General features: G+C 32.9%; 1 protein-coding gene across 1 annotated transcript in view; it reads right to left on the reverse strand.

Annotated features, from left to right (window-relative positions):
- LOC126913986 (uncharacterized) overlaps positions 1–16,593 on the reverse strand; it is a 215,228-nt gene extending 198,635 nt beyond the window's left edge. Inside the window, exon 1 of the transcript XR_007709533.1 lies at positions 16,192–16,593. The gene's annotated coding sequence lies outside the window, so the exon portion shown is untranslated. The remainder of the gene's footprint in view (positions 1–16,191) is intronic.
- Between the last annotated feature and the right edge of the window lie 16 nt (positions 16,594–16,609).

Here is a 16,609-nt window from a genome sequence, read left to right on the forward strand (position 1 = left end):
ATGTTATATATGTTTAGTAACCCTTTTAGTACTTATTAAAATAATAATATATGACAGAAAAAAGAATTATTCCAATGATTTAAACTTTTTGAAAATATATCATGAAAGTAATTATTTCTTTCATGATACAGTTAAAAATTAATTGTGTATACGTCTACATTATTGTTTATACAATAACCTGTTTCTTTGATGATTTTGTTTTCATCTACTCTTTTATGTGTATCCACATATGTGTAACATATATTTAAAAAGTATATTATATTATAGCATCATTATAAATAAACGGTATACATATATATATCTTCGAATATCTGTTAGAATCTTGCAAGTATTTCATTCTCCCTCTTTCCTTCGATATAATAATATTAATGTAAAAATAAACATTACTTATTTCACACGAGTTACGAAAACAGAATATTGTTATTTATATACTCGCCACTGCAAGCATTAAACGCTCGTACATCATTCATGTTGCCTGTATGAACCAAGTACTCAAAGGATTAAAGACATAAAAAATTGAGAATTCTATTTTGACAGCTTCAGTTACTTTACCGATATGCCTAATATTATGCCTAATATTATTAATAATTTTGCAAATTCTGACGGTGGATTACCTGTGACAAAAACTGCAATGGTTTAAAATAAATGTCATCGATGAACAGTAATTTCACGGCATGAGACGTGGCCGACTATTTTTTCCGCTATCTCTAAAAATCGCTTCATAAATAAGAATATAGACATAATACGTCGACGCTATTGACTTTTTGCTCGATTGAAGAAGACTCGACAGGAGGTTGCAAAATGTGCCCCGTCACTATAAGCGTACACCTGATGCAATCCTCCTGCGAACAAACTTCCAAGCTACATAGCACGTGAAAGAAGTTACCTTTTCTGAACTTTAACGCGATAAACGATATACTACTGCCCCGTCGATTAATCATGTGCAAAGCATTACGGGGAGAAACAAAAAAGCACGATGATCTGGGTCAATGTTAACTGTTTGCTTCGTTACGAGTTTCTCGTGTCGACGATATATCAAGGGTATGAAAGAAGGGTTCAAAGGCTTGAAAAAAGAACGAAAATTGTAGGACGTAAAGGAGAAGATAATCAGCTTAACATGAACCAATTAAAACATAATAAAAAACCGTATCGTTTATAGAGACAAGAAAGAATATACGACTGGTGTTTCTTTAGTAACTTAATCGCCCTCCGTAACGAGAAAGACTAAATAGGCAGTAAGTATAAAAAGATTGATAATTTATAAAAGCATGGGATGATAAATCGTGTAAGATTTGGCCTGGTTTCCTGGCGGAAGCGTCTTACAATATAAAATTCATAGAGCACGGAACAGAGGTAAGAAAGGATCACGAGGAGAATCAAAATCGTTGAAAAGAAACTCTCTGTTTTATTAATCCTTCGTATACAGGATTTATCAAATTCTTTAATTGCAATTCAAAAGTCTTCTGATACTTTCGAACAGTAGGGCACAGTGTACATCTTATAATCCTTTAAAGTTTGATATTTCATGAAACAATTTCCCAAACAATTTCATAAAGAAATGCATTCTCTCAATCGCGCTATAGACCCTACTTAAAAAAATTAATAAATTAACGATATGAAAGAATTTTGATATTGATATACGTATAGAATATAAGCTCCCGTTTCTATGCTGAAGAATTCTCTAAAATATTAAAAGTCTTCTATGTTTGTTAAAATAAAGAACAAAATTGAAGTATAAAAATTGAACGAATCACAATAAGTTTAGCTTTTCATTAAGTTCTTAATATAATTACTCTTAATTAGAAAGTGTACGTAACAATTAATCACAGATCGGTCGTTCTCGCATTCAGACACTAAGAGTTGATTCCGTAAAACGGTCGCACGATTACTATATCAATTCTATTAATATACTTTCCATTATAAACAAACTCTCGTGACCGAGATGGCCCCAAGAATCAAGGTCATAGTGATGTCCTTTGACCCTGAAAATGCGGTCTCGTACAGGCGAAACTAGGCAGTTGACGTGAAAGTACAGAGAAATTTGCAATTTATGGACTATGCGCGAGCTCACGGTCGTCAGAGAAAACGAATCTCAACGATGAAACGCGATGTATGAGAAGTTTCCGTTTGTATCTTGTTCGTTCGCCTCGTTGCAATTCTTTCGCTCGATAAGCTATCATGCTTCCGTGCATTAAGATATTGTTGACCGGTTAATGCCATACTGCTGTACGCCAGTGCATATTGTTATATGACCTGAGTGATAATATTGTTCTTCTCGTTTATGAAATATTTTTTATGGATCGCGGCTATTGTGGTTCCGTTATATTGTTCTATGTTAGTTTAAATTTTACGTAAATACAAATATCGTTATCGCGTATTATAATGATTTTGTGTTATCTTGCAAATTATTCGCGTTTGAACCATACAAAAAGAATACATTATACCAAACTTCCTATTTTTCATAAAGGAGATTTAATATTCGATGCGTTATCAGTCTTATCTCGCAAAAGTCTTTCATCTTTCTTTTTTGCTTTGCAATATGCATTTTAACGAAGATGTATTTTATCGTACTCTTTAAAATTCTAAAAAAATTGCTTGTCATAACACGAAAATAATGTTATTGTTTTCTTAATCGTTACACATTTTCATTTCCACTTACGTGATATTAAAATCATCCTTATAACATAAAGTAACATTAAAATTAGATTATTCATGCAGATATACTTATCATGTTTTTCTCCTGTGAACTTCGTTCGTTAACTTTGTCAGCAGTGTGGAATTTGCGTGAAACTGAAAGCAAGTTGTAAAGAGCTTTCCAACTTTGTAAGAGAAGACTTTAATTTTGTCCAATCTATGATCATTCAGAAGTAAAAAAGCTTTGAAATAAATAATAAAATAAAAATAGTATATATATGATGCGGTGACCGTAGCAAAATTTATGGCAGCCCTTGTCCTCACATTATCTACAAGAATATGAATAATTAAATAGTGCTTCTGCGTTTTACAGCTCCAATATATTGCCATTTACGCATTAAGAATTAAATAAACAATAAAAACAATTTATTCTATTTAATTGATACGTCACTTGCGATTTCGTTTCAGAAATGTATGACTCATATAAATTCCTACGATCCGAAATCGAATGTAAATTTCTAGCAGAATGAGCTCAATATTACGTCATCATCTCCATGGAGTGACTTTGAAACTATAAGTGTCCAGTAAGCAACTTGAAGTCTCAATTATGGTCAGATACAAATTACGTGCATTCACGTAGCTTACCGCATAATTATCAACCCTTTGATGCACAAAATTGTGATCATTCAATCACGATAATATAAAACACGATCGTGTGATTTTAAATACGCTTCTCCAGCAGCAAAGTCTATCGATAATCCTTAAATGCAGCGCTATAAAGCTTAAAAATTTCAGTTGAATTTACTGCCTAATAATAAGATTTATTAATATTAAAATCCATAATGAGAATTCTACATCGTCAGATATAATGAATCTTACATAATGTATACCTGAACATGATACATAGTACATATAATGAACATTGTACCTAATGCCGATAAAACGTCCAGCTTACTATAATAAATAACAAACGTGATATTTGAAAAAAGAAGAGAAAAAGAAAAGAAAAAAACAGGAATGATTACAAGGTCCAATTACATACCTCGATCACATCGTTTAATCCATGCGTTCATTTCGCGCAAATTAACGAGCCCACGTAAAATTCGCATCGTTGAACGCAACGTTCCATTTTCCGGCGAAACCGTTTCACAGTCGACATTGAAATTAATGATTTACTAACGGGCATCCGAGGCAACGGTTAATGCAAATTAGAGCACGGATAGCTCGACGCGCTAGACGTGAACGCAAATGCATTAAGGAAATTCGCTCATTATTATTCCATGGAGAAAAGGCTCACCGCGCGAAGGTCGCCTAAACAGCTACTTTTATTTTTACAGATCATCTTTAGAAGTCAATTAAAATCAAACAACGATAACACCGATAATTACACGCTTACAAATTGCCGTATTTTAATTTGAAAGACGGGGTTACAAGATTCACGGAATCCTTGTTTTTGCGCCAGAACAATTTAATCGCTCATTTCGTTCTGTCGGATTACGATCGGCAATTCGACGCCTTTAAATAATTAAGTCCTGAATTTTAACGAATAGGCGTTCGTGATCGCACTTGCATGCACTCGCATGAGAGTGTAAAATTACATTCGACAATGTTTTCTCGGATGTGTAGAACCAGCTGGACGCTGAGAATAATTAGATGCAAGAAGAATATCATTCGCTGCGTTTAAATAGCTGCACGTAAACGTAATTAGAAAACATATTTATCGCCAAGAGAGATGGAATATTGATTTGACGCTTCTATTTTAAATAAAAAATTAATTTTTGTTTCTGTTATATATTATGGCTGTAAAAAGATATAAAAAAAAGGTATACTATTTATTTTCTACTTCTGAAATTACACTTCATTACTGCAACTACTCTCTGTATACAAGATCGATTATATAGATACTAAATTCTAAACTAATTGTCGTGTTTTTAAATAATGAACCTAATTGAATCACGATATCGAAGGTTTATTTTATTATAATAAACAACGATTGTACATTTTTTAATTTGCAGTAGATGTAATAATTCTGTATCTCGATACATATTTGTCAAGAATGATTGTTCCTCTTTTTACGAGATAAATAAGGAATGACCGATAAATCACGAATGACTTTGATAAAGGTTTCAAGACGTTCCATCGAGGCATTAGTCAAACTAATTTACATTCGAATGCAAACAGCGACGAGTGTGGCTAAAAGAGGTAACGTCCGTGAACGTGTACAGCATATCGATGTAACTTTTTTACCTTTATGGAAATGCACTTGGAAACATCACTTTTAATATATTGTTAAGATAAAAGTGAGTTGGGTAAAGACGAAACTAAACTATAACTAAATAAATATTTTCAATGAAATAATCGGAAAATGCAATTTTACATAAACAACCAAATATTATAATAATTCGTGATGTCACATGAGCTGAACGTCGTGTTTTGTACAATTGAGTTTTTAAATGACAAACAAATAGTTTATACCAAATATATGTACACTTCTTATAACTTTATAGTCGTTTGATATATGAGTGGCAATTTATTATTATTTGTTATTACTGTTAAGTGGCAAGTTATGTTCACTTGAGTAAACATAATTCTTTCTCTCTTTTTCAATTTCACTATACCTACGGTAGCTTTATCAATATTTTACGTTCTTACAGTACTGTAGCAAGTGTGACAACAATAACAAGTGCGGATTGTTTTTTCACGTAAATTGGGGCTGCTGATTTCCATCTGTCATATGAAAGAAAGAACTACAAAAAAAAAAAAAGAAAAAAAATATAATGACAAGAAAAATAAGAAACATAGAGATGTAATGAAGACGGATCATACGAGTCTTAGAATACTCAAATAAAAAAAAAGTATTGATTTAAATAGATTGAGATAAGCAGAATTTTTGCTAAAATTCCAAATTTATATTACTTATATATATTTTTTCATTTTACGTCCTATATGCGATTTATTTTTATTTTTCAAGTATTTTAGTATCTACAGTTGGAACAGTTGCCTGGTCGTCACACGTTATACTAACCCAATTACAAAAAGAGCAGACAATTTATGCGAGCATTGAAACAATACTACTTTTTTAACAATGACAGATATTTACCTTTCCCTGTTGCAACAAAGAAATTCTTTAAACGTTTAGTAACCAGAGAAAACAAATTGTTAATTCTGAAATATGATATCCATCCCTAGTTTTCTCTATATTCTTACAAGAATCAATTGAAGTATATTCCTTTGCGAAGAACGTTATCGTTCGCGAACTTTATAATTTTTGTTTCAATTATGGTTCCCTGAAATTTTTTTTCCGCTCTCGCGATTTTAGTATCGAAAAAAAATCATTAGCATACAACTCGAAATCATACTTGAATATTGATATTTTCCTCAAGTTTAAGAAATTTCCTAACGATAATATCGATTCGATCGAAAATGAGCCAAAGAACACAGCAAGGTAAAGCACGCATTTCTCATGCTATTTTGAAAGTGTCACGATACGAAATAATTCAAAGAATTGTCGGAAGAATTAAAATTAGAGGAACGTCAAGATCGTTGAAGAAGAATTTCAAATGTGAAAATAAAAAGTTACAAGAATAATATTTGGTCATTGTCCTCTAGAATCTACTTTTTCGCTAATCTTACGCGTTTAAATAAATAATTCCTCTAAGATTCCAAACAACTTTTCGCTTCCCCTGAAAATCTTGTTCAAGTCGTGTCATTTTGAAAATACATGTACGATACGATATTTCTTTGCCTCGCTAATAAAACGTTTCAAACGTTTGCTAATAAAATATTTCAAAACTGAAAAGTGATTCAAAGTTTAGTATATACTTGTACGGTAGGTATATTTGAAAGGTAAAAACAAAACCTGGACATTAACGGACAACGTGCATTTCCAAGATGCACGCTATCATGGCATAATGACACGATAAAGCTCATACGTTTCCCTAAGCATCAATTTACATTGAAAATCATGCGCGATACACCAATAACGTTTCACTGGCGCTAGTAGAAAAAACCAACGAGAAGGAAGAAAACGAAATGTAATCCATAGTACGATATAAGGCAAAATGACCAAGTGCGAAAAATCGCACTGTATTGCTTCGCAATTATGCAAGACGGCCAGTAATGCGTGCACGTGTGTACATCACTTTACGTACCTATCCATGTCCATGGTCAACGTGTTACATATAGGACAGGTACAGGAAATGCGTGTCTGTAACCTCAAACGATTTCTTACCGGAACATGTACGTTGAGAAGTAAGAAATACGACCTGGACCAATCATAAATGATAAATCCATTATGCTTCACCGTGGAAATAAAGTTGCACTCTACTTATATATTTTTGTTCTATTTGCAAAGTTTAATTTCACAATGATTTTCCGGTTGGTCATTTGTGAAATCGATTCCGAATAAAGAATTATGAATTATTCGACTGATTTATGTATCTACTTGCTTATTCGACTTTTTCATAGCAATTTATATTTACGGTATAACACGTTTAATTTCAGGCTTACCGTTCGCACACGGAAAATAGCTGGAGCCATCCGTAGCCTGGAAAACGATTTCTGTAAAACGATCGCGCTCAACTTAGTTGTCTCGTCGAGTTTGTTATGTAGCGCACACCGCAGCAACGGAAAGATGAAAAAAAAACTTGCCATGAACGGACGAAACCGTTTCCTAGATAACTGAGAAAATACACCGGCAATGGCCTCGTTACGAGCGACGACGATTTCTCGCGATCGCTTCCCGCATGCTTTGATCCCGATCAATCGTTTTTCTATTTGTCTCACGTCTTCGAGTAATTACTCGAGTCACAGCAGGAAGCATATAACGATATAATTAGTACATGTATTGTAAATTCTAACAGCACGTTCCACCTGACGAAAGAATGAATATTGATCGTTTTAATAATGTATGTGTTGGTTACAAAGGATAATTTGTTACGCAAATTGTCAGTTGTTCGGTTAGCGCGAGATGAAATAACTTCATGTCACGAAAATAATAATTTTCCTGCATAATTATTATTTTATACGGCTAGGTAGAATTTCTTTCTCGTACAATCATAGAATTATTTATTTATTATTATTTATTTATTATTCCTTAGTCCGTGTCTTTCGGCTTTGGATGAACTTTCGGTTTTACATCTCTTATGTATATTTCTCTTCTTATATGTCTATCTCCCCTCTTTTCCACTCTATTCTATTGCACTCCCTTAATTATTCTATCTCTAAAAACTAAAACTAGAAACTACAAATTAACCCCTAATGACTAAAAACTATTGCAACTTTGGGCTTTAGTCTCCTTGCTGTGCATCCTTCCTGTCGTTTGCCCTTCTCTTCTCTATTATTGCTTTCAGTTCTGTTAAACCTTCTCCCGTCTCATTTGACGTTTTTCCTATGTCCTTTGGTCTTCCCGATCATAGAATTATATTTATATATTACACTTTGTGTCTCAATATTCTCAATATTTTATATTTTATATTTGCCATTTTCTACGATCAAAGTCGCAATTTTTGAAATTTTTCACAACTGCAATTTAAAACACGTAGCGATACTTCAATCTAAAGAGAAAATGCCTACATTAATTGCGTCCGCTTGAAGAGATAAACTTCACCTTTCAATCTTACTCTTTATTACTATGTGTTCCTTTTTCCCTGTCACTTTCTCTCCTTCCATTAAAACAATTCTCATTGCCCAATTATAAGACTAAATTCGTTCCTACTTGGCTGAGTAAGTAAACGTAAAAATTCGACGGAGACCACAGTAAACGTTAGACGCAACTGATAGAAACTGTTTCAGTGCATTAGTTTCTCTTCCTAATTGCACACTTCAATTCTCGAGTGTACTTCTCAACAGAATGTTCGCTTTAAACCGAAACATAACAGGCATTCCATTCCTATGCAACAAAAGAGCGTTCACCGCGCCGAATGGATTTCTCTTTCGATACGCGAATTTTAATATCGTCGTTACTCAAGTTGCGTACGAAAATGCGTACGTATGTACGTACACGGTTTTAAAGCACGCGTCGTAACAACTGCAACTTTCTTTCCTTCGTTTTCAACGTCTTATAACTCGTTGAAGTAACTTTCACGATTTGACAGTTTCAGAATGAAAATGAAGGAAACAAGTGCGATATTAATAATCGACGTTTCAAGGTTGACAGAGTACTCGAAGAGATATCCCACGCCTCATTCATAGTCATTACGGAAATTATGCAAATGATCCATGAAACACGACATACTAATTAACTAGATCGCTGGCAGAGAAAACCTTCTCACTTTCTTTTTGTCGTTGGTTCGTCCCGAGCACATCTTTCTTCTCTTTTGTAATTGGATCTAACGCGTGAATGATATTGGATTGGCAATTAAGTGATTACGGATTTTGTCATTAGGTGGTAATTACAAAATCCGTAATCACTTAGTTGTCAGTCCAATACATTACAGAAGCTTTATCATCCGAACTACTCATAGAAAATGCCGTTTGAATGTACAAATTTTTACGTCTTCGTTCTTATATTGCTTTCTTTTCAGTAAGGATAATTTTAAGAGATTCAATCAAACGTTGTAACTGCTAAAACTTTCGAAAAGGCATCTCTAGAAAAGCAATCTCTTCAAAGTATTGTAATTCTCCAACTAAACTGCTAAATATAGATATTGATATGACTGTAAATAATGAATTGGAAGAAGGAAAGGGATTATATTTGTCTGGAACTATTTTGTAAATGTTAATATTAGACAGGAAGAAAAACTTTTCAACGAAGATGTAAACAATAATTTCTCCGAGTTTCTATTTTTGATGCTCAATTTTTTTTATGAAAGAACCATTCTGAAATTTTCTCTTTATCAATGTTAATTCGATTATCGATCGATAATATGTCGACACTAATAATTCCCCAATAATCAATCGTTTAATAATCGTAATAATCGAGGATTCACTATATTATACAATACATTAAGAACGGATTTAAATTTCACAAAAATTTACAATTTTTGAAAACATATATTTTTTGTTGATTATGCTACTGCTTACTATTAATATTAATATTTAACTTCGTAGCTTAAAACAAGTCTAATTACCCATAATACATTAAAATAAATCGATCGTTCCGTTTTAATTGTAGTCTTCTAATAAATCGAGATTCTACTCTGCTATACTGTACTATAGAATTCTGCTGGTAGAAAAAAACACACTTATCTACTCAGGTATCACATGTAAGCAAGTTTTAGAGAAAGCGTGACAAATTCTTAAGACCCGCAATATAGAGATTAAATTCTCAATCAATGTTATTTTATGACCATATAAATCAATAATGGCAACTTCGTTGTATGTAAAAGGACTGGCAGTTGGATATTCCTTTTTTGTACAAAATAATCAATAATATCCACAATTTACTACCCGTTCTTGCCAGAACTTAAGTAGATAATGTATATGTATAAGATTTTATGCTCCACTTAAATCATTCGAGAGAAAATATTGTATATTTCGTTATAACACGATGAACAAAAAAGTAGGAATTTGGTGATCCGATAAGACTATTTGAAAACTGAACGACTGAACTCTTTTACGCCTGAATTCCTCCATCAAGGAAACAGTGAGTATGAGATTTGTGACAATATTTGTGACCATATACCGTTAGTACTGCGTTTGTCTGACTATAAATTCGAAAGTTTATGTATATTTAGTTATAATCTGTTCGAGCTCGTTAAACAAATATAATAAATAATATATGAAATGCAACGATAACGGGAGAAACGTGTGAACGTTGTAAAGATTATAACGTTGCCCTATATTTCAACGAAGTATGGCAATTCCTTAATTTTAGACCTCGTAAATCTTTATCTTTACAATTACATAAATTTATTTATCCTTTTTTTTTAAATCTGGTGTATTTGTCATTTTAAACAACGCACGAACTAAGACAATTGTGGAATGTTTTACGATTTTAAAATGTCTGAAATAAGAAAATAAGAAAGGGGCATTTATTGTGCAATAATCTACCACTAAACATATGCAGGCATTTTTACAAAGATTAATATTGATAATTTTTATACAAAATGTGAGAATGATTATGTATAGTACCTATCATAGCACTTGAATAAGTACGTTTGTTATAGTGAATTAGAACAAACCGTTCAACACAGATTAGTTTTATCTGTTTTATCTTTACACTATATTACTATATTTTTACCTATTCAATATTTATACTACGCTATATTTACCTGTTTTTACATTATATCTAATAATAAAATATGTTCTTATTATAAATAATGATCGTCTTATGTTTGTTCCTCCTTTCTTAATCAAGTACATTATTTACGTATGTATATATCCAGTCATTTAAAATAAAAACTAAACTAATAAAATAAAACTAAATTGATATTAAAGCGTCACATATGTGTAACGCTATCAATCAAAATGTTAAATACTTGAAATATAATCTATAATATAATCTAATCTATAATATAGTATAATCTATAAAATTATGCATTTATAGTATATTCAGGTACACTTAAATATTTAAGTATTTCTAGCATTGCACAATCAGTAGGTAAATTAAAGTATGCTGTATGAATATCCGGAACGTATCGAATCGCAGCGCGTAACTGCGAAACGAAACAGCATATCGAAATTGTTCATTCTGTAGCAGATTTGAAACAGATTTGAAAGAAATTTCTGTTGTGGAACTGTTCGTGTTACGCCAGACACGGTCAATCATCTATTTGTACATCCGGTAAAAGTCACGAGCATTGGTGCCATTGTCAAGCAAAATGAATATCCTTCTTTCATCAAACCTGAATAAATGTATGTACGAGTGAATCATAATGTTCAGCTTAGCTTCGAGTACTGCGTTGAATTTTTCATTGATATAGCTGGATTCTCTTAGATTTAACATGGTTTCCTCTCCTATAAATCATAAGACTCGAAACATTGCGAACAGTAAAATGTATAAGTGGTGAATGCACAGAAAACTGAAGTTTTTTTTAAATAACAAATCTTTAAATTCTACGTAGATGTATCTTTATAATCACATATTCGTCATCGTTCCGTTTTTAACTTTTCCTTAATTTCTAAATCTAATATTAAATCTATTATTAAATAAAAATTCTTTTAAATCGATAAAAAGGTCTCCGATGTTAATACAAACAGCAAAGATGCATGTATAAAGAGCAAATGTATATAATAAATAATAAACCACGTGCGAGTTTGCAAATAACGCAAAGTTTTTTAACAAAATTGAAATTAACAGTCGGCAAATTTCACAAGAACTTAGTAACTGCTACTTCTAATCATTAATTTTCCACTAATTTGTATCACTGGCAAAATAATACTATATAATTACTACAAATCTGACTTTTCTTATTAACAATAAATAGCATGAGTATCTTTTTTCTAACTTATATATAATTCACTTCTTCATAATACCCGTTAAGGTCACCAGAAATAATGGTACAAAACTACTTTTCAAACCATAAAATGATCAACCATTAACTAATGATCAACTCGATTAAACTAATCTTCCACATCCGAATAATTTCAAGCGACGAGCACACTATCATTCACGTAATTCAAGGCCTCGCTTCCATGCAATTGAAAATCGATCGAAACGGGACAATGATCGTCTCGTAAAATTTGCGGAAGACCGTAATGAAACCGAACAATCAACGATCGTCTCGTAAAATTTGCGGAAGATCGTAATGAAACCAAACGATCAACGATCGTCTCGTAAAATTTGCGGAAGATCGTAACGAGACAGAATGGATCTATACGCGCATAGTACAATCTCCTACGGTTAATTACATCAAAACTGGATCCTTTGAAAGTTCGACTGGCAACCTGTTGCCCGTGTTTCTGCGATCACTACCACTCACACTCTGCAATGAGTCTATATAGTATATAAGATCTATAGTCATGAAATTCCTGCTTGCTTTTCTTGCGATATTTCACAGAAGCATGATTGCATTCTTCTTCATATCATTGGACGTGTTTATGGTTCGATGCATTGACCAACCACGTTTCGAAAAAAACATTCCATGAGTCCACTGCAATCTATTTTTTTTTTAAATTTCCGACAGTTTCTTTTTTTTTTTATCATTTATACGCGACCCAAATGCGTGCAACTGTTTGTAAGTGACGTGCAGAAGTCTTCAGCCAGACAGATCTTTTGCTACGTACTCCAAAAGATATTTGAAAGACTTGTGATTAATTTCTAGAATTTAGCTTATGTTTAATTGAGACACGATGGAGACAGATATAAATATAAAGAGTCGCTGCGATTTGTTACGAATTATAAGTTAATACGATACAAGTTAAATAATAGATTTATAATAAATATAAACATTATATATATCGTTTTGTACAAACATTCTAACATACTGCTCTATCATATTATCTCTTATATCGTCTATTTTCTTTAACTAGATACAAGTGAAAAATGAAAAATAATTTTCTTCCTCTGCCTTTAAAAACAACCAGAAACTACACATTTCAGATGAAACATACTTTAAAAGTACGTAGTTTGACAATGGCTATCTTCAAACAAAGCAAAAGTTTCAAATTAGTCAATACAATCCGCGGATTTAAATTCAGTTAAATATATATGAAATTGAAACATTATATAAATAAGCTGAAGCACTCAAGCATCATAACATTCTTCAAATCATAAATAAGGATGAAATAAAAAGCTTTCTGACTTTATCATTGCAAAACGCATAACTACAAAATATTAATAATGATTTACGACACCAGTCATAATAAAACTGTTACATTATCACGTAAGTAATGTATAGACATTTACTATAAAATAAAACGATACAGGAAACTTTTGAACATCCTGGTTTTCCAATTTTTCAAGTAAAGCAAGGTGTGTTCATGAGTTATACCACGTTGATAAAAATTTGTTATGTATCGTTTTTAAAATATATGGTGGAAAGTCTAACTGAACAGAAATTTATACACGCCACTGTATAACCAAATGGCTCTACGCGACTCGTTCTATACAATAAAAAATAATTCTTAGCATTTTATTACATTTTCACATAACTATACGAAATCCTGTCGAGTTTATACTCGAGTCTTTACTGACGAACGAAAACCAAAGTACGTGCAAGCTGTATTTCCATGTAATCAGCATAAATACCCTTTCTCCCTACATAAATGTAAAACAAGAACTTTAGGGAATGTATGGACTGAAAATTAAGTAGCAAACGAAACTTTGAAGAATACTTAAGGGCGAGTAAAAGTGAAAATACAGAGCCAACAAGAGCTTTCTTCTGTTTTTCATATAATTCAAGGATGTAAATTCTCGAATACAAACTTGCAATGATTCTATAAATTATTCATAACTGCAGCACAGTGTAAGCGCGCAACACGCAATAAAAGATCATATTCTTGCTCGAGCACGTGAGTTACCCACTTTCGTTAAGATTTAGGTCTTGTAAAACTCCGAATGGAATTTTCTTGCATTTCAAATAGGGGAGAAAAATTAGCATTGAATATTTAGGCGATTTATACGATGTCTAAATTTACCAATGCTGGTTTCTGCTAGTTGGAGCTGTACATGCAATAAAATAACATTTATTTCTACAATAAAAAGGAACAAATAAGTATATACAAAAAGTAACGAAAATTTTTATATTGTGTAATAACGCGAAGAAATTTTAATAATAATTTAAAATTAAGGATAATCTTTCAAGAGATACAACAATAAAAGTTACAGTTGAATTAAAATTTTTCTATAACAAATTCTTCAGAGTAATAATAGGTTCATATCGTCATAAAAGAAATTTTTATTCTTTTCACTCTACAACTTTAATCTGTGGTTTTTAGAGATGCAAGTGTATCTTATCTCATTTCATTCATGTATATTTCCGTGATATCGCTTGGAGGAGGAAGTAGAGGATGCTTCAAAAATGATAAGTGCAATAATCGCTACACTTTCACTACAATATCGTTACATTAAGAGATGATAGTAAACTATCAATAAAATACAGTGAAAATATCGTTGTAAAATCAATTCGAACGTAAACGAATTTACACGTGTTATTCACGACCGAACGTACACGTGTTATTCCCAAACGGATTCTTTTCAAAGTGTGGAATATCGACGTGATAGGCATTCGATTACAAAATCTACCCATGTTACGTAAAAGCGCATAACGTGTAATGCGGGTCAAATTGCACACCGAAAATCGAGCACGTATGAGTGCAACGGTATCCCTTTTAATATTTACGGAGCACGTTTCAGACGGATGTCACTAGACATTTCCTACGAGTCTAAATTATTCGAAAGTCTAGCACAAATATGCATCAACGACAGGCACGAAATAATTTAAAACGCTGGGGATACGCGATACAAACGTTTCAACCGAACTGTTCCGAAAGAAAAATACAAATCACGAGAAACGAACTTATTACGAAACTTCTAAAAATATTTCTTCCTTAGATGAAAAATTAAATATGGCGCTATATGAATTTGATGTAAACGTGATTTTAATACAACTGTACGAACAGGGATATTAAAACTACTGACCAAATGAAATACGAAATATTACATACATATTACATATGTATATATTCATGTATAATATGACATTCTCACTGAGCAGAAAAATATGTCACAAGATATACGAACTAGGACATTTGATTTATAGAAGATATGAAATAATGAATACAGATATGAAATTTGTATGAAACGAAAAGATGTATTACGAAATATTTGAATAAATATATCCATGTGAATCTGACGCGAATCTTATATGTATCTACGTCTGGTATATGTAGACGAAAACTTGTTTGATGTATGTACGTTAGAAAATAACGAATAATAACATACAGTTTCTCCTACGTGCAAAGTTACATGACAAAATAATGGACTGAATAGTTCTATATGAATCTAATTTCAGTTTAGAGACCGACAAACTTTATTCGATCTACATGTGAAAACGATAAATGAACTAGAAAAACAAGAAGAAAAATAACGGACAAGAAAAGAAGTTTCTATTAGATGATATATATATATATATATATATATGTATCACAGAACATTTTGAATGATCGAACGTCCAAACATCCAAAGCATCTTACAAACGTAGAATATCGACACGACGAAAAGATCGATAAAGTATTCGATTGAAGTACTTGAAAAATTTCATACATATTTATCAGGAGAAAGAAACGTGACACGAAGTCTCGCGATAACAGAAACGAAACAAACCTGCGAGGGAGAGCGCGCGCGGAAATATTAGCCCATCACTACCTGTTGCAGAGGACTATAGTAGAAACACAGCAGGATCCCGGAGAGGTTCACATTCTAGAAAGAGGGGCCAGGGAGGGAAGAGAGACATGCGCCGGCACGCATCGTTTGGAAGTGAAAAGGACCATTTTTGAGGCCCCGATTCGAGAGGATCCGGATGCCTGAACCCTTCAAAGGACCGTGTTGTTCGTGGGTGAATACACAGCATACTCCAGACCACCGTAAAGTAATATCTATGAGGGACAGTCACGGTACAGCCCTAACCTAACCTCAAATTCGCGGGATCGTTGTAGAAAAACAGTGGCACTCACCTCGACGTTCGTTCCCGCGTTATTTTCCGTACGTAACAGCGTCTTCTTCATTCATCGAACGCGACGTTTCACAGAAATCACCGCACCACGCTCGTGTCAAAACACTCCGGTACACTCGCGTCACCGCGGCGCATAATTTCCACTGTTTGAAAAGCTCGCGGCTAAAAGCACGCAGGAATTCACCGTTCCCTCGATCGGTTGTCCCTCGCTACTCGCACACGCTTTCAAAGACACGAAACCGCGCGCTTGTTTCGTTCACGTGGCTCGGTACACAGACCTCGAATAAATTCGAGACGCGATTTCAACGACAACTTTGACTACGCTTCCAAACGTAGAGATGAATGTGACAGAAACACTAACTAACCGATGTGTTGCCGTTTGACCTGTCTCTGAACTGACCAATCGTCTTGCAGGTAGT

This window comes from Bombus affinis, chromosome 3 (assembly GCF_024516045.1).
Source record: "Bombus affinis isolate iyBomAffi1 chromosome 3, iyBomAffi1.2, whole genome shotgun sequence".
Classification (NCBI taxonomy): Eukaryota; Metazoa; Arthropoda; class Insecta; order Hymenoptera; family Apidae; genus Bombus; species Bombus affinis.